Source organism: Felis catus, chromosome D4 (assembly GCF_018350175.1).
Source record: "Felis catus isolate Fca126 chromosome D4, F.catus_Fca126_mat1.0, whole genome shotgun sequence".
In the NCBI taxonomy this organism is placed as follows: domain Eukaryota; kingdom Metazoa; phylum Chordata; class Mammalia; order Carnivora; family Felidae; genus Felis; species Felis catus.
In genome coordinates, this window is record NC_058380.1 from 89,073,250 (window position 1) to 89,089,880 (window position 16,631).

The window sequence follows — 16,631 nt, forward strand, 5'->3', positions numbered from 1 at the left end:
TAATCCCCTCCTTCCTGTGCCGTCTCTTCCGGGGACGGCTTTGAGGCTTTCCAGAGTCCCCCAGGAGGTCAGGCCACAGACCCACCGAGGCAGCAGTTGCTCCGTTGTTCGGCCCCTCTCTGCTTATAAATAGAATCCTGTCCATTCCACAGCCCTGGCCGGAGATTCTCCACATTGTTTGCGGCCCGAGATCACCGGCTGCGGTCTGTGCGGGGAAGTGGGGGGGACGCAGGCAGGAGCCCGCTGCCGCACGTTGCAGCGAGCCGGGCTCTCCCCCATCGCGGTGTGTCCCCCCACGCCCCCTCCCCAGCACTGCCCCTGCCCACCCTCCCCTCGCAGGCCCGGCTGGGCTTGGGCCAGGGGGACACCAAGGAGGTGCTGCTTCCTGACCTCCCCGCGTTCGCTGTCCACGTTCACACCTCGGCTTGGCCTTCCACCTAGAGTCCTGCCCATAGCCTGCGGGTCCCACATCTGGTCTCTCCTACCTCGGCCGCCCCCTCTTCTCGCCTCTCTGTCCTGATTCTCCAGGCCCCTCTGCGCTTTCTCCCTTCTTGATGGCCCGTTGTCCTTCCCCGCCACCCCACTCTGGGGCTTCCCCACTCAGTTTCTGCAGCCCTGCAGCCCTGTGTGTCCTCACGCCATTCCCACTCGCCTGCCAGGCTCAGGTTAAATAAGCACACTTGCCCCCAGTGCCTGCCCGGCTCGGACTCCGCAGCTCCCCTCTCGTTCTCTCCTGTCGCTCTGCACTAGTTTGAGGCAGGCGTCGCAATCACAATTATTCATGTAATCGATCGCTTGATTTGTTTATCTAGTCTCGTCTCCCCCCCCCCCCCGCCCCCACCTCCAAAAGTCAGTTCCCAGAGGGCAGGGGCCATGTCAGCCTTGTCTGTCCGCCCGCGACCGCGCCAAGACAGCATGAGTCAGGAACTGTGGCATAAATGCCACCCGGAGCAGCTTCCCAGGCGGAAGCTAGGACGTGCTCAACAGCCAGACCCCGGCAGGAGATGACAAGGCTTGGGGGCAGGTCAGGAGCCCCACACACCGGGGCCACACAGCAAGGGCCGTGTTCGAGCAGAGCCCGGGGGCCGGCTCCAGTGCTCTGTGCCCAGGCCGACCAGAGCCCCCACCTGTCCCCACTGCGCTGGCCTAGGAAGGCACTGGCTTCGTGCTACAGCAGCTGTCTGTGGCACTCTGGTGACAGCGAGCACAGACCGGACACGGGGACGCCTGGCCGTGAGGCTCTCTGACACCTGTCAGCTGGAGCCGGTCACGTCATCTGGCCCAAACTGAAATGGGGCGGGTACCGCCTACCTCACAGGGCAGGTGTGCACAGGGCGGAGGGCAGTGCCTGGCAGAGCCCCTGGCCGTCTCACAGAGTTGCCCCGGTGCCCCCTGCCCCGGGCACGCGCTGCCCCCAGAGCTGACCAGCAGCGCTCACTTCCGGACCAGGCTCCCCAGAGGAGGGGCAGGGCCTCGGGCCAAAAGACCCCTTGGCCTTGGCCTCGTCTCCCCTTCAGCCTCATCCTGGCCCAGGAAGGAGGGTGCAGGGCCGGCCCCAGGGAAGGGTCACCCCCCACCCCCATCTTTCAGTCTCTAGGTTTCTGGCCCCGCCCCTTGCCAATCTCACGGCCCCAGAGCCCTCCGGGGGGCCAGGGGGGTGCAGGGGGAGCTGGAAGGGCCGACGTGGAGTCACTGGCTGCAGCTGACAGAGGAGCTGTGGGAACTGAGGGTACAGCGGGACTGTCACCCGCCAGCATTCTCAGAAGCGTTTAGAATTCTCAAGTCTCGAGATGTCTGCTTCTAAGTCACTTTCGTTTTCTGGGTTTTAGGGAACAGCGCGTGCCCCAGCGTAGGGAAATGGAAATGCTGTAATGCGGGTGGTTTGACAGCGTGGCCCGAACCCCTCCCGCCCGGGGCCCGAGGGAGCCGAGCTCCTCTCTTTATCTCGTAGCAGCAGCTGGCCCAGAGCTGAATCGAGCCCCGGGTCCGCTTCCCCTGGCGAGGGCTTCAGACGTCTGGCCTGGCCCGACTCCCCTCCGTAGGGTTGTCTTTTTTCATTCGGAGCCATCGCGGCAACAGGAGTAAACGCCACGTCTGAGACACGCAAGCCAAGTGGTGCTCGGGCCGCGCTGTGGTTGTGAGCATCACAGATGGTGGGGACCAGCGGTCATCATCCAGAAGCACTTACTGACGTGTCGTACTTCCCGCGTGTGGCTCCCCTGCCGGTTCGCCATCCGCACGGCACGCACGCCGTGCTCTCTCCTGTGGCACGCCGGGTCTGGCCGTTCCCAGCCACGCACTTCTCACCCGGGCCCTGTTCTCACCGGGTGTGCTGGCTGGCTGAAAGATGGGTGCTCAAGGGAGGAGGCGGTCCTGTCTGTGGCCCCGTCATACAGCAGAGCTGGCCCAGGTGGGAACCAAAGAAGCCTAGCAGTTTAGGGCTGAAGATCATCCGGTTTGCTTCCCCCCCTTGAACGCAGAAGGGAATCGAGACCCAAAGAGGGGAAGAAAGGGACTCAGCCTGGCAAGTAGAGTTTCTTGGTTAAGTTCATGGCTATTGTCTGCACCAAGATCCCGTCCTACCTGTGTGACCTCAGACAAGTCACTTAACCTCCCTTAGAGCCCTAGATTCGTCACCTCTCAAAAGAGTGAATGATAACACATTCCTCTAGATTTGTTGGGGATTAAACGAGACGTTGTATCGAAAGCCGGTAGGACTTTCGTCGTCATCTGTTGGAATGAGCAGAATGCAAAGTTCCCCTTTCTGACCCATTTGTCTTTGACCGCACGTAATGGTTCTCGTGTTCATTAGTATACGGCTATAACCACAGAGCTAAAAATTGAGTCTGCTGCAAGATCTGAGTCACTTGCTCTGTTAGCAAATGCGACGGCTGGCCAGAGGTGGAAACTTTCTCAGAGTCTCACAAGTTAAAAAGATACGCCTGATGGGTCAGCTTGTGCAGTGAGTGTTCACCGGATAAGAAAAAGATCCACAGTCAAATTCGTTGTGGTACACATTTTATCTTCACCTATTGGGCCACAGAAATCAACTGTTGGAGGGGCGCCTGGGTGGCTCAGGCGGTTAAGCGGCCAACTTGGGCTCACGTCACGAGCCCCCGGCTCGTCAGTTCGAGCCCCACGTCGGGTTCGGGCTCTGTGCTGACAGCTCAGAGCCTGCAGCCTGTTCCAGATTCTCTCTCTCTCTCTCTCTCTCTCTCTCTGCCCCTCCTCTGCTTGTGTTCTGTCTCTCTCTCAAAAATGAATTAACTTAAAAAATTTTTTAAAATCAGTTATTGGAAGTCACATCATGGGGATCTGCTATCCCATGGGTCCTTATAGTCTCGAATGGCAGGAACGCATGGTCCTTTAGAAGCTTTTGCTTGGCCTTAGAAAACGGTGCCGAGAGCTCAAAGGTGCAAACCAGGCCGGTCCCGCCTCCTCTCACTTCTGGCTGTTTACCAAGATTTGTACCTATTTGCCTTTGGGGGTCCCATTATAATGCCCTCACTGCATAATTTCCCCCAACAGAATGGCACCTATGAAGGCAAGATTTCACTTCTCAGCAATCCGTGTTGAAGTGAGGCCTCAAAATGCACTGGGCCTGAAATTGGAACCTGCTAATAATACACAGAAATTAACACTCTCCCTCCGGAAGCTTCTAGTCTGATTTTTATTGTAGAGATGAGCATTTTTCATGATGGTGTCCATCCACTTGCCTCTTAGATAGAACATCAGAGCGCACCTTGAGTTTCTCTGCAACTCTCTCTTCTTTCCAATGGCCTATCCTGCCTATAAAGATTATTTTGTACTGAAGGGATTGGATTGGATGGTCTGGAGCAGAAAAGGGCTTGTCTCAACTCGGTTGGTCAGGTAACGTTGATCAGGGCATGAGTGCAACTTGTCTGAGTAGGCAGAGCTATTCTAATCTAAAAGCCAATTTACTTTCCAATCGGATTCTTTTTCTTAAGTCTTTTTTTAAGTTTATTTATTTTGAAAGGAGTGAGCGAGCCGGCGAGGGACAGAGAGAGAATCCCAAGCAGGGGATTGGGGCTCGAACCCTGGGATCATAACCCAAGCCGAAGTCAAGAGTCAGACACTTAACCTACTGAGCCACCCAGGCGCCCCTCCAATTAGATTCTTAATCAAAGATGTTCATTTTGTCTTACAGCTAAACTTCTGTCTAGAACAAATAGAATATTGTAAGTACACTTGACTTAGCTGCCTGCCAGTAACAGGAAACAGGGCCTTGGGGACCTGTGTTAGGGAGATCTATTACCCTGTGTAGGTTTATGAATACCATCAAATACTCCTGTCTTGTTTTGTTTTGTTTTTCCCGGTGCTAACATAAGATTTGAGACGTAGGACAGGGCAAAGGACGAGAGAAGACAACGGAACCTCCACTGCCCATCCTTACAGCAGAATTCTCCGTCTCCACCTCAGCCCCTGGTGTCAGAGCCACTTCTCATCGGCCCAGTGCCCAAGCCTCTGGGCAGCATTCTCCGTGGACCTAAAAATGAACGTCTGTTCTTCCACACAGAATTCCTTAGATTTCTTTCACGTGCAAGGAAAATGACCTACTGTGTTAGAAAGGGCTGCCCATTGTAGCTCCTCACAAGTTAGAAGTTTGGAGAAAGTCTGTGGGGGACTCTGAGTCCCGGGGGAGGCGTGTGGCCATTGTGTGACTTTGGGCAACATGTGCTTCTGCAAGAGTGCCTGGCCGGAGAGCCTGGAAATCCTGTGGTTTGGGTGAGGACCGCGTTGTTTCTGCAGGCGCCGCCGTTGTCTTGAGTTGCTCATGGTTTTCGGTCACTGCCTGTGGATGAATTAACGAACCGTAGAGTTATTACTGCTTTTCTCTCGAGTAATCATGAGGTTCTTATGAAATGGCTACAGTAATACCTTTTTAAGAAACCCGTTGATTCCTCCAATTCTAGGTTGTTTCTGAGCTCTTTTCCTCTAGAAGATGTGGAAATGGGGGACACTGGCCCACAGATTGTTTTATTCCCAAGTAAGCTGAGATGAGCTGAGTAGGTACCGGATTCACTCTGATCCGACGGAAAATTCGGTCAAATGGTTTTCCAGATGGCTGACGTCAAACAGCAAGGGATGCTGACCCCTGAGATTCAAGACATAAAGAGGTAAGCCCTCCAGTTGCCCCAGTTGCCCGCCTCGAGGACATTTCCAGAGCAGCATAGGGGAGGAGAGTCCGAGTGGAGCCCAGTGATCTCTGTGAGTTCACAAGGTATCAGAGAGGAGAGGAGAGGGCTCCACAGAGAGGACTCTGGCTCTGCAGAGGGACTCTGAAGTATTGGCTAAGTAGCGATCGGTGTGCACATTTGAGGGAATTCTATGGAGAGAAAGCAACATGAAGGGTCTAGCGGCAGAATCCTCAGAACTTTAGGGCAGAAGATAGTGCTGGCTCCTGCCAGCCAAAGTGGAAATCCTCATAACTCACCTAGCTTTGGGTAGAGTACTCAGAAGGGTTTTGCCTCAGTAGCAGGGAAATATTAGTCCTAAACACATGGCCACTCTGACCTCATGTAACAAAGCTTAGAAGCAAGACCCAAGTGAATCAGACTATTTCCAACTAAGATCCCAGAACTAAACTCAAGAAACTCACAACAATACAAAACGACCCAGTACCCAACAAGGTAAGTTTCCCCGTTTCCAGCATCCAATCAAAAGTTACCAAGTATGCAAGGTACCTGGGTGGCTCAGTCGGTTAAGCATCCAACTTCTGCTCAGGTCATGATCTCGCGGTTTGTGGGTTCGAGCTCCGCGTCTGTGCCAACATCTCAGAGCCTGGAGCCTGCTTTGGATTCTGTCTCTCTCTCTCTCTCTCTCTCTCTCTCTCTCTCTCTCTCTCTGCTCCTTCCCCACTCATGCTCTGTTTCTCTCTCTCAAAAATAAACATTAAAAAAAGTACCGAGTACACAAAAAGCAGAGAAATATGGCCAACAATGAGAAAAATCAAATAACTGAAATTGATCCAGAAGTGACACAGATGATAAAGTCCGTCATCGAGAACTTTGAAGCCATTATTAAAACTGTATTCTGTGCGTCTAAGAGGCTAGAGGAAAGACTGAACATGTTACATAGTGGCATGGAAAAGACCCAAATCAAACTAGAGATGAAAACTGTAATGTCTGAGATGAGAATGTCCTGGATGGCACTAAGAGGCTGTTAGGCATTGCAGAGGAAAGTTTTGATGAAATCGAAGATTGAGCAATAGTAATGACCCAAAATGAACCGCACAAAGAGAGAAGACTGAAAAAGTTGGAATAGAACATCACTAAAAGTGGGACAACTTTAAGCAGCTTAATAATCTGTGAAATGAGAGTCCGTGAACGAGAGAGGAGAGTTAGAAGAAATAGGAAAGACATCAGAAATGGTAACTGCATGAGTAAGTATAAAGATTTTGGAAGGTATTTTTCAAGTCTCTTTAGAAGATAACTAAAGCAAAGATTAAAAACCATGCATTATGGGTTTTATGACATATGTAGAGAAAAATGTCTGATAACAATAACAAAAAGGTAGGGATAGAAGAAATGAAAGCATACTGCTGTAGGGTTTATCTACTACCCCCAAATGGTAGAACACCAAGTGAAGACAGACTATGACAGGTTAATGTGTGTGGGTGAACCTCAAACCAACCACCGCAATAGTACAACAAAAAGGTACAGCTGATGAGCCAACAAAGGGGATATAATGAAATCATAAAACCTGATCCAGAAGAAGTCAGAAAAAGGGGAAAAAAGGAGCAAAGAACAGATAAGACAAATAGAAAATAAACAGTTGATTTAAACCTGGCCATATCAGTAAGTACAACAAACGTAAATAGTCTAATTTCTCAATCAAAATGCCAAGATTGTCAAATTGGATTAAAAAACAAGACCCAACTATATGCTGTCTATAAGAAACTTTAAGACACAAGTAGGTTAAAAAGAATGGAAGAAGATAACATGCCAACATAAATTTTTCTGAAAAGCTGGAGTGGCTCTATATCAAATAAGGTAGATTTCAGAGCAAAGAATATTATCAGGGAATACACAGTCGTTTCATAATCTATCATGCATCCTGAATGTTTCTGCACCTAACAACAGAGATTTAAAGTACATGAAGAGAAACCATTAGTACTGCAAGAAGAAACCAATAAATCCACAGTTACAGTCAGAGGTTTCAATAACCTGGTCAATAACTGATAGAAGTAAACAGAAAATCAATAAGGCTATAGAAGACATGAACAACACTTCCAACCAACTTCAACATAATCAACATTTATACAACACTACCCACTATCAGAATATATTTTCTTCCTTCCTGTCTTTCTTTTCCTTTCTTTCTTTCTTTTCCTTCCTTCCTTCCTTCCTTCCTTCCTTCCTTCCTTCCTTCCTTCCTTCCTTCCTTCCTTCCTTCCTTCCTTCCTTCCTTCCTTCCTTTTTCTTTCTTTCTTGTAGGCTCTACCCTGGGTGGGGCTTAAACCCATGACCCTGACTGAGATCAAGGCCTGAGTTGAGATCAAGAGTCAGACACTTAACTGACTAAGCTGCCCAGGCACCCCAGTAGAATATATTTTCTTTTCAAGTGTACACAGATACCAAGATAGACCATATCCTGAATCATAAAACAAGTCTCAATAAATTTGAAAGGAATCAAGCCATATAAAATATATTCTGTGACCTCAGTGGAATTAAATTAGAAGACATTAAGAGAACGATATCTGGAAAATCCCCAAATATTTAGAAGCTAAATAACACATTTCTAAATTACTCGTGACTCAAAGAAGAAATTTTAAAATAAATTAGAAAATAATTTTAACTTAAGTATATTTATTAAAACAAAACCAATCACAATTTGTGGTGCTAAGGCAGTACTTAGAGGGAACTTCATAGCACTAAATGCCTATATTTTAAAAAGAAGAAAGCTATCTAATGAGAAAGTAGATAAAGAAAAGTAAATGAAACCCAAGATAGGCAGAAGAAAGGAAATAATAAACAGAGCTGAAATGAATAAAATAGGATACAAAATAAGAAAAGTCAATGAGACTAGTTCTTTAAGAAAATCAATTAAATTGATAAATCTCTAGCCAGACTGATGAGGGAAAAAAGACAAAAAATACAGTGTCAGAAATGAGAAAGGTAACATCACTACAACTTCTTAGATATTAAAAAGGATAATTAGGAATATTATGAACATCTTTATACCAGTAAGTTCACCTAAGATGAAGCAGACAAATTTCTTGAAAAACACAATCATCGAAGTTCACTCAAGAAGAAATAGATAATTTAAATAGCCCAATAGCTATAAAAAAATTGAATTTATCATCAAATTTTTCCCATAAAATAAATTCCAGATCCAAATGGCTTCTCCAGTGAGTTCTGCCAAGTATTTAAGGAAGAAACAATATCAATTAAATACAACTCTTCCAGAAAATTAAAGAGAAGGGAATACTTCCCAGTTCATCTTAGGAGACTAGCATTCCTCTGATACCAAAACGCAACAAAGATATATAATAAAACTACAAACAAATCACTCATCAAGATACTAAGAATTTTTAACAGAAGGTTAGCCATCCAATCCAACAATGTATAAAAAGGAAATGCATAATGACCAAGTGGGACTTTTCTGGCAACTCAAGGTTGGTTTAACATTTGAAAATCACTCAGTACAATTTAGCATATTAACAGAGTAAAAAAGAAAACACATGTGATCATCTCAATAGATACGGAAAAAGCATTCAATAAAATGCAGTGTTTGTTCCCGACAAACTCTCAGCAAAATAGAAGTGAAAGGGAACTTCTTTGGCCTGGTAAGGAGCATCTGGGAAGTAGGGAAGAACCTACTGTTGGGAGCGCTTGGGTGGCTCAGTCGGTTAAGCATCCACCTTCGGTTCCGATCATGATCTCGTGGTTCGTGAGTTTGAGCCCACGTCAGGCTCTGTGCTGACGGCTCAGAGCCTGGAGCCTGCTTCAGATTCTGTGTCGAGGTCAGTTATGCAGAATAGAAAGTCCAGAGATAGATCCACACATAATACGATTGATTTTTTGACAAAGGTGAAGAGGCAGGTCAGTGGGGAAAGAGTCGTCTTCAACAAATGATACCGGAACAATTGGTGGCAGATAGAAATGTAACCGATTCATATTCGTTGGCCACATGCCCTCTTACTATGCTAAATTTGCTTAATTGTGTGTGTGTGTGTGTGTGTGTGTGTGTGTGTGTGTGTGTGTGTGTTGTTGTTGTTGTTGTTGTTTTGGATTTTCTGCACACATAATTTATCATTTCACTGCAAATTTTTTTTTCCTTAACGTTTTTTTTTTTAGTTCGTTTATTTCTTTTGAGAGAGAGCGTGAGCAGAGGAGGGGCAGAGAGAGGGAGAGAGAGAATCCCAAGCACGCTTGGCACTGTCAACGCAGAGCCCACTACAGGGGTCGATCTCACAAACCGTGAGATCATGACCTGAGCTGAGATCAACAGTCAGACGCTTAACGGACTGAGCTACCCAGGCTCCCCTTAAGGCACTTTTTTTAAGTAGGTTCCATGCCCAGCGTGGAGCCCAATGCAGGGCTTGAACTCATGACCCTGAGATCAAGACCTGAGCCAACATCAAGGGTCGGAAGCTCAACCAACGGAGCCACTCAGGCGCCGCTCTTTATGTATTTGCTTTTTCTTCTTGCTTCGTTGCTCTGTGCCCAAGGCTGAATACGAGTGGTAGAATGGATAGCCCTGTCTGGTTCCTCCTACCTGCCCTCCAAGCAGCCAGCATGATGTGCCATGTAGCAGGGGCTTGGCCATGGGAAGGAAGAGCTGCTCAGCAGGACCTAGCTTTCTGGATTCTCAGGCTGGATTTCAAAACCCCTGTCTAGCTAAAAAGGAAGTGGGGCTTCTTCCTAGGGCATCCGCCTCCCTCAGACCTCCCAGGAGAGGAAGACAGATCGTGGGCAGGATTCAGACCTTTCTGGGTTTCGTGGCCATCACACGACCAGTTATGGCCAACCCCACCGCTGTTTCTCACACCCACGGTTTCTTTTTTTTTTTTTTTTTTTTTTCGACGTTTATTTATTTTTGGGACAGAGAGAGACAGAGCACGAACGGGGGAGGGGCAGAGAGAGAGGGAGACACAGAATCGGAAACAGGCTCCAGGCTCTGAGCCATCAGCCCAGAGCCCGACGCGGGGCTCGAACTCACGGACCGCGAGATCGTGACCTGGCTGAAGTCGGACGCCCAACCGACTGCGCCACCCAGGCGCCCCACTCACACCCACGGTTTCTATAAGATCATCAGCTTCCTGTTGGGAGCAGGGAGTTGGAGTCTCATCCGTCAAAGGGGGATGGAGCATATCCATGTGGCACATCACTGTGGTATGGTGCTGCCTGTCAAGGGGACAGCTGCAGAGCTCGTGCCAGCCTCCCCTCAGTAACCTTTACAGGAAGCGGCCGTTTGCAGGGAAGTCCCTTTGCCTCCCACGTAACAACATCCTGATAAGTGCCACATTAACCACCCAATCCACGGCTCTGCAGTGAAAGGCCGGTGCCTGGTGCTCACGCCTTGCCAACCGCGAGGCTTATTCTCTGAGGCCCCCACAGTGCCGAACTCCTCACGGATCAGAGAGGTTCCAGAAGTCCCAAAGAGAGCTCGTTTTCCGTTGATGACAGGTCTGCAGCCAAACCGCATGATCACTGAACATCAGGGCAGATGCCTCCTCTGCCAGTAATTCGTGATGAGGACACCGGCCGGTGGTCAAGTGGGGCACCCTGGCCGCAGCCTCTGGGGCTCCCCCTCCTGTCCCCACCACATCTTGGGATGAGCCGTGCCCAGATTAAGAGGATGGGGGAGTCCAAGTTTACACCTATAAACACCTGCTCCTGAGGATACGGTAAAGGACCTTCTCAAAGCTCACCCTGGAGTCCACCTTGGCTAAGCATGTCCCAAAATGCTTCCCCCTACTCTTACCTCCTTATTCGTGCCTAGAAATAACCTCATTTCATGGAAAATAGCGTTTTCCAGCTAAGGGAATTTTCCAGATGAGAAACATTTATCTCTTGAAGCACTTGGAATTTTATTATTTTAACCGATGGGGAGGGAAATCTTCCAAAAATGAACCACACATGGACTTCCTTGTACAGCTCTGTAATTTACTGGTGTATTGATGACTCACTTCGAGCAGCGGGGACTAGGCTGTAATCCCAGGATGCCTCTGGGTAGTCGAGACCCACGGCTCAGACCGAAAAGCCTGGAAAGTAAGGACCAGCCTTAAAAAGGAAGGAAATTGGATGAACCTTGAGGACACGATGCTGAGCGAAGTAAGTCGCAAGACAAATTACGATCCCACTGATATGAGGTCCCTAGATACGTCCCATCCAGAGGCGGAAAATAGAGAGCTGTTTGCCAGGGGTGCTGGGGAGAGGGGAGCTGTTGTAGAGAGTTTTCGCTGTGCAAGGTGACAAAGTTCCAGAGAGGGACAGTTGTGATGTTTACACGACAACGTGTGCGTAATGGCACAGAACCGTCCACTCAAAAGTGGTTACAATGGGAAATCTTAGGAGTATGTTGTCACAAAAATAATAGCCCATCTACATTTTCGGCCAAGGGCGCTGACGACGCTCAGAAGAAACCAGGGAAACCAAGATGGCAGGCGGTAGAGCCAGCCTTGAAGCCAGGAACATGCAACTAAGCTCTTGGGGATGGTTTCCAATAGGAACGTCGGTGGTGAACGTTAACTGAGCCTTAAGCACCCAGCGGGCAGAGGCCAAGCCCACGCAGAGACGGGCTGGCAGGGACAGCCATCTCGGTGAGGGGCTGGAGTGAAGCGGCCATCCCGAGGAGGACAGGATGCATGGAGAGCCCTCCGCAGGACGGCCTTCCTTTCTCCTGCCCCGTCCACCGCGCTTTGCTCACACCCCTATGCAGGGAGCGGACCCAGGCGGGCCACGGTGCGCCTGGGTCCCTGGGCACGTCCAGCGTGGGTGGCCTGTGAGGGGGGCCGAGGGTGGGGCCGTTCCACTTGCGTTGTTCCCTACCTTCTACGTGGGCTGAGACGGGGGCAGACAAGAACACCATTTTAACATCTGGTCGCAAGGTCAATGACAACTACCCCCCCGTGGGGCGCCTGACTGACGTGTGAGAGACCCTGCGCTAAGGGCTTTGCTTGCTGACCCCACTGAGTCCTTCCCTACGAAGAAAGCACTGTAGTTCCGTCTTGCGGATGAGGAAACAGGCCCAGGGGCCAACCAGTATCAGTGGGTCAAGTTTCCTGAGCACCTGATGTGTACCCAATACTATCGTTCCGCTTCCTTCTTGTCCGCTAACCTTTGGACGCCCACCACAGTCTGTGAGGAGAGGAACCCCTCTTGTGCCCACTGAGGAAACCGAGACCTGAGAGCAAAGGTTACCTGCTCAAGGTCACACAGCCAGGGAGGGGCGGCGCAGGCCTGCAAACCCAGGTGAGCTCACTGCGTCCCCTCCCGCCTCCCTTTTGGCAGGTGTATATCAGAAGTGAGAGGCCACGCGGTCCCAGAAGCCCGGAGAACTCCCTCCTGGCCTGCAGGGATGTGGGCTCTTCCCCTCCCTCCCGGAACCGTCTCCTTCGTCCACAAGTGGCAGTGCCTTTAAAGAGCTACGACCACACAGTTAACTGGGCGGAGGGGTGTCGGTAGGCGCCCTCTCCCACGGGGGCGCTAAGAGCCCGCAGAGAGCGATGGGCCCCTCCCTGGTGGCTCTGCTTCCTGTGGCTGCAACGCCCTTCCTCCCCACTTCTCTCATGTGGCCGAGAAGCCGCATCCTCCACGGCAGGTCGGGCCCCCTGCAGACAGCGGCACAGCGAGCTGTCTCCCTGGGACAGCAGCCACCAAGCTGCTGCTTCCCCAACGCTTAGCAAAGGGCCTCACACGCAGGAGATGATCTCAAGCATATCTGGCAAAAAGGGGGCGCCGATGCACGCTGCCACACGGGGACCCCGAAAACGTGCCGAGGGAAGGGAGCCAGGCACGGGCGAGCCCGCGGGGTCTATTTCCATTCACACCGGAATGGCCAGAGTAGGGACATCCACGGGGACAGAACAGGGATCGGCGAGCGCTTCGGGCTGGGGGGTGGGGGCAGTGCTACCTAACAGGGATGGGGTTTCCTTTTGAGGGGATGAAAACATTCCAACGTTGGGGTCCTGGCTGCACAACTCTGTGAATAAACGCCAATGAACCATACACTCTAAATGGGCGAGCTGTTTGATACGTGAACTCGGTCTTGGGGCGCCTGGGGGGCTCCGTCGGTCGAGGGTCCGACTTCGGCTCAGGTCACGATCTCGCGGTTCGTGGGTTCGAGCCCCGCATTGGGCTCTGTGCTGATGGCTCGGGGCCTGGAGCCTGCTTCGGATTCTGTGTCTCCCTCTCTCTCTGTCCCTCCCCCACTCACGCTCTCTCTCTCTCTCTCAAAACTAAAGAAACATTAAAAAAAACAATGTGGTGTGTGAACTCTAGCTCAATGTAGCTGAGGAAACAACACTGAAATCCACTTGCCTGACTGGCTGGCACTCCGTATGAGTTTGTCGAGGATGCTGAGAATCCCGAATAAACCCAGTAACGTTGGGATGTTGGATGTGGCCGGTGACGTTAGCCATGTTGAAGAAAGGAAGTCTCTGGTCCCTGATGTCAGAGGCGGCCCCGCGTGCAGGGTTAACACTGGGCGCAGCTGCTGTGCTTCTCGGGGAGGGCGAGTAGGTGTGCGTGTCCCGGCCTGCCGATCAGGAAACCCAGGCGTGCGAGGTCAGGCAACCGGCCGACCTCACTTAGCGAGACAAGTGGCAGCCAGTTATGGCCAAGAATAGCGCGGGGCTTCTGACTGCGTCTCACTCGCTGCAAATACCGCCGCCCGTCATCTGTCTGATTAAAAAGGGACCATAAAACATGAAGCGGGGCAGCGGCACTCAGACCTAAGTTGGGCTCGGGCCGGCGGAGGAACGGATCCCGTCTCCGCCTTCCAGTCCGCCTGGCCCCACGTCGCTCGTGCGGGTTAGCCTCCCCGGACACAAGCGCGGAGACGGAGCTCATTCGCTCAGATGTGTTCTCTTGCACTTCATTTTCATCTTCCAGTGTCCGCGGGGCCGCTGCTGGCTGGTGTTCGGCACCACGCGGGGGGGTGGCCTCCGGCGCTGAGGTTGGCAGAAAAACGGCTATGGGCGGTCTGGTCGAACTGGAGTGCTGTGGCCGGGAGAGAAGAGACGGAGCGAGGGCGAAACTCGGCTGTTTGAAACCCGCCCCGTTCTGCAAGCTTCCCAGCTGAGTGACCTCCAGCAAGTCCCGCAGCCCTTTCTGAGGGCCAGTTTCCTCCTCTGTCAAAGTTTCCCTTCCGTATTCCGTGGGCTCCGCGGTGACAGGCACCTCTAGGGCCCTCCAGCCCCGAAGCGCTCGCTCTGGATGTGCGTCTTTGCAGGACTTAGCCGCACGCGGAGGACTTGCGCGGGCCCTTTTGGATAGTGTGTGTGCACGGTGCTTCGGTATTTGCCTTAATGCAATGGCCGGCCCCGGGCCCCGGCCGGGTGGGAAACAATGTCTGTGGGGCCAGCCCGGCGGGACAGAAGGTGGCCGAGAGGCAAGTCGAGCCAGAGGTGAGAAGGCACATGTGAGCCGATCGGAACGTCCAGGGGCCTGACGGCTCCGGCCGCCCTCGCCCTTGCAGTTCCCATTAAGCTGTCTTCCTCTTGGACCACAGCAGGTGGTGTTTCCTCTATGGACTGAAGCCCTGACAGTGAACCAGAGCCCAGAGCCTGGGCTCTCCCCAGAAGGGGCCAGAGGTGACAGGCAGGCTGCGCGTGGGGTCCTGGTGTGCCTGCTTCTCCCAGGCATCCCGGGGCGGGTGGGCCCGGCCCAGCCCAGACAGCCGGCTCGCCCAGGCCCCGCTCCTGGAGGGGACCTTGCGACAGCTGGCTCGAGTCTGGTGTCTGCGTCTCATCCCAGTCTGGGACTTCTAAATTTAACCTGCTATCAGCCGGAGAGGCGGGAGGGCTTCCACTGGGTGACTAAATGCCACTTGGAATCAGCTATACTCATGGCCAGCCTCTGGACACACTCCCCCCCCCCGCCCCGAAGGCTACCCCCAGTGTGGGGGTGCCCTCACAGCACCCTCAGCTGTGTGCCGGCCTGAAGGTTCAAACCTGAGCAACTCTGGCTTTATCCGGATGTGATCCAGCTCGGCTTTCTCCCGCTGCTGGCTAGGCCTGCACCCCTGTTCTGTGTTCACGCATGAACATGTACACACACACACACACACACACACACACACACACCAGGCACTCCCAGAGGCAGAGCTCAGGAGCCGACTCCACAACCGAAAGCCAAACCTCGGCAGTGAACTGAACCACCCATAAGCCATCTGGGTGGAGGGCGGCCAGAGGGGCCTGTTATGCAATTTCCTGCTTTGGTGTCTCAGACCCAGGAGACAGGATGCAGAATGCTGTTGGGTGGATGCCGCGTGGAAAACCCAGAGAAGAAACCGAGTCCCCGATGCCCAGAGCGAATGGGGGGGCCCCTTGCCCTCCGGGGCAGTGCTGAAAGGCTGCCGCCAACCCTGGGGGGTGAGCCTGCGGTCTGCAGGTGACCGGGTAGCCCCGGGCCCGACTCACTGTGGGCATCAGGGAACTGAGGGCTGCACAGAACCTTCCTGTGGGAGGGGAGAGGCATTTCCTGCCCGGGGAAGCCCAGGATGGAGTGAGCCAAAGGCACGGGGCTTTCTTAATAGTCATGGATACTTATTGAGCGCCAAATGTATGCTTCGCAGCAACAAGCCAAGATTGAGCGTGCGCGTGCAGCGGTAAGGGTTTGCAGCTCCAGGGCCAGGGTTCAAACTCCACCTCTGCCTCTTCCCGGAGGCGTGGCCTTGGGCAGCTTGGCGACTCCTCTGTCCCTCAGTTTCCTCATCTGTAAAATGGGGATCCCAATAGCACCTGGTTTTGTGAGGGTTCAGTAAGTTAACACCTGGGAAACTGAGTAGGACCCGTGTTTTCACCACGTCAGCTGGGAGGCAGCTACCCAAAGAATCGCCACTTTCCATCCAAGGTAAATGGGGCTCGGAGAGGCTTGGTGTCTGACCCGAACTGGTGCAAATTGCCTGGAATCCATGGCCCGCCCTCAGAGCCCACACCCACTCCAGGACCTCTGGGCTCACCCACCTCCCCTCCTTTCATAAGAAAGTTCTCAGCAAAAGAAAGTTTTTACTCTGCAGGCCTGGGCCCCACGCCACCCCCTTCCGTCACCTGCCGGCTGGGGGCAGGGCACAGGGCCACGTTCTAGACTGACACTGTCCTGATGCCTGCTTCTCCATGCGAAGACAGGTTTGCAAGGTCCAGGGGGGTAAGGGCCCCGTCTGAACACTAACTCCCCTTGCTGCACGGGTTTCTTCTGTTTTCCAGAAAGCCAAGCCGCCCTCAAGTCCTGCCTCCACCTCAAGCCTGCGGTCCCTCCTCACCACGGGGCACAGCCAGGGGCACTTTGGGCGGGGACCTGAGGCCCCAGGGCTGCAGACAGCGGAGGACGCGTCAATAAGGTGACCCACCTCCAAATACGCTCGCTCCCGTGGCCGCAATACAGGCCCGTGGACCCCAAAATGAACCAGCACTTTAGAAACATCCAGACCCTAGCCAGGCC

At 52.3% G+C, this 16,631-nt stretch overlaps 1 long non-coding RNA gene across 1 annotated transcript; it reads right to left on the reverse strand.

Annotated features, from left to right (window-relative positions):
* Positions 1–3,652: 3,652 nt before the first annotated feature.
* LOC109494014 lies at positions 3,653–5,791 on the reverse strand. Its single transcript, XR_002737699.2, has 2 exons — positions 4,900–5,791; positions 3,653–4,813 (listed from the first exon to the last, which is right to left on the reverse strand). It is a non-coding gene; the product is annotated as an uncharacterized LOC109494014 (long non-coding RNA).
* Positions 5,792–16,631: the final 10,840 nt, after the last annotated feature.